Here is a 1,472-nt window from a genome sequence, read left to right as displayed (position 1 = left end):
GACCTCCCCCCCTCCCCCCCGTTTATGACTTTACGAAATGAAAAATAGACTGATGACTTCCATTCTTTTGGCTGGGAGTGTTTATGCATTCCAACTTGCAGAGAATGCCGTTTTCCCTAGACAAGCCTGATTTCAGCATCTGCAGTGTTTCTCAATGCATGGTACAGTGAATGCAGACTTAGGCAAAGCTGCAAGGAGGCTGTAGCAGGTGACACAAATTAAAACCTAAATAATGTATAATAGCAATGCCTTTGTCTTGGTTATTTTCCTAGAAATAAATTCTTCTGTGTGAGAGAATGAAAGTGTGTGCAACTTGGTGTGTTTACTACAAAAATGGAGTGCTTTTTGATGGCTTTGTAACAAACACTTACAGGTTACACAATGTTCCTTCAGGTGCCCAGATCACTAGTAGGTTTTAAATTTGGTTTTACTTCAAATTGTGACAGACAGAGGAACTCTTATGTTCAGATCTTTAATGTAGTTTCATTAAGGACTCACTAAAAAAGAAAATGGGGGGTGCCCCTGCAGACTGGCAGTTAATTATTTTAGTTCCTGCATTCAAATTAAGTACTTGCTCTGATTTCTGAGACTGTTGGGTGTTAGCCATAAGAGATGCAAGTGCTCTAAAGCTTAGCACAAGCATACAAAGGTCCAGGTCTTGTTGAATACATGTCTTAATTAAATCCATGTGCAATAGGAAAAATATTTTGCCAAACAATGAGGAATTAAAGACTAAAATTGAAGGCAACTCTGAAAACCATTTTGAGTGACTGTCCAGATATGCTTAATCAGGTTGAATATCACTGCCTTGTAGTGAATTTCATTATCTCACTAAATACTGTTGATTATTTTTTTTTTCTGGGAAGGGACACAGCTGACTGAAAAAAAGCTAGGAATTTACAGAACCCCTTGGTCTCCTCTAAAAGCTTCCCCTCTTTGTACCTTCCTTCTCTCCAAGAAGGACTGCTTCAAAGCTTTTGACTGCTTTTGCATGATTTGAAGAACACAAGCAGTGCTCTTCCCTCCCATCACCCAAAATTGCTGTTTATATTTCTGTAACTTTTCCTTTTGAATAACTGTACTGTTGTATTACCTGATAAGCACCACGGAAGGTCTTATCTGATCTCAGAGAGAACCACGGTCTCTCAAGCAGGCTCACTCCTTGATCTGATATTCATGTCCTAGTTGAGTATTCACTAGTAAAATGCTATCCAGTGACTCTTCGCCTTAGATTCATAATCTAAACAGAAGATACGACTTGTCTAATGTTTGTCTTTACTGTCCCTATTCTGTTTGTCAATTAATTAGATTTAAATTCAGGGAAATTATTTCAAGAAAATCAGAAAAACGTCCTTAAGCTTTAGTGTGTTGACTCTGCAGCAGTCTTTCCCATTGACCGTAAAATTCAGAATGCATCATCTTTTTTTTCTTTTTTTTTTTTTTTTCTGAAGCATCCTGGAAGGGAAGGGAAA

At 38.0% G+C, this 1,472-nt stretch overlaps 1 protein-coding gene across 1 annotated transcript in view; it reads left to right on the top strand.

Moving 5' to 3' along the window:
* PGM2L1 (phosphoglucomutase 2 like 1) overlaps positions 1–1,472 on the top strand; it is a 40,238-nt gene that overhangs the window by 27,634 nt on the left and 11,132 nt on the right. The window lies entirely within an intron of this gene.

Source organism: Aptenodytes forsteri, unplaced genomic scaffold, assembly GCF_000699145.1.
Source record: "Aptenodytes forsteri isolate BGI_AS27 unplaced genomic scaffold, ASM69914v1 Scaffold459, whole genome shotgun sequence".
In the NCBI taxonomy this organism is placed as follows: domain Eukaryota; kingdom Metazoa; phylum Chordata; class Aves; order Sphenisciformes; family Spheniscidae; genus Aptenodytes; species Aptenodytes forsteri.
This window is presented reverse-complemented; position numbering and strand designations above follow the sequence as displayed.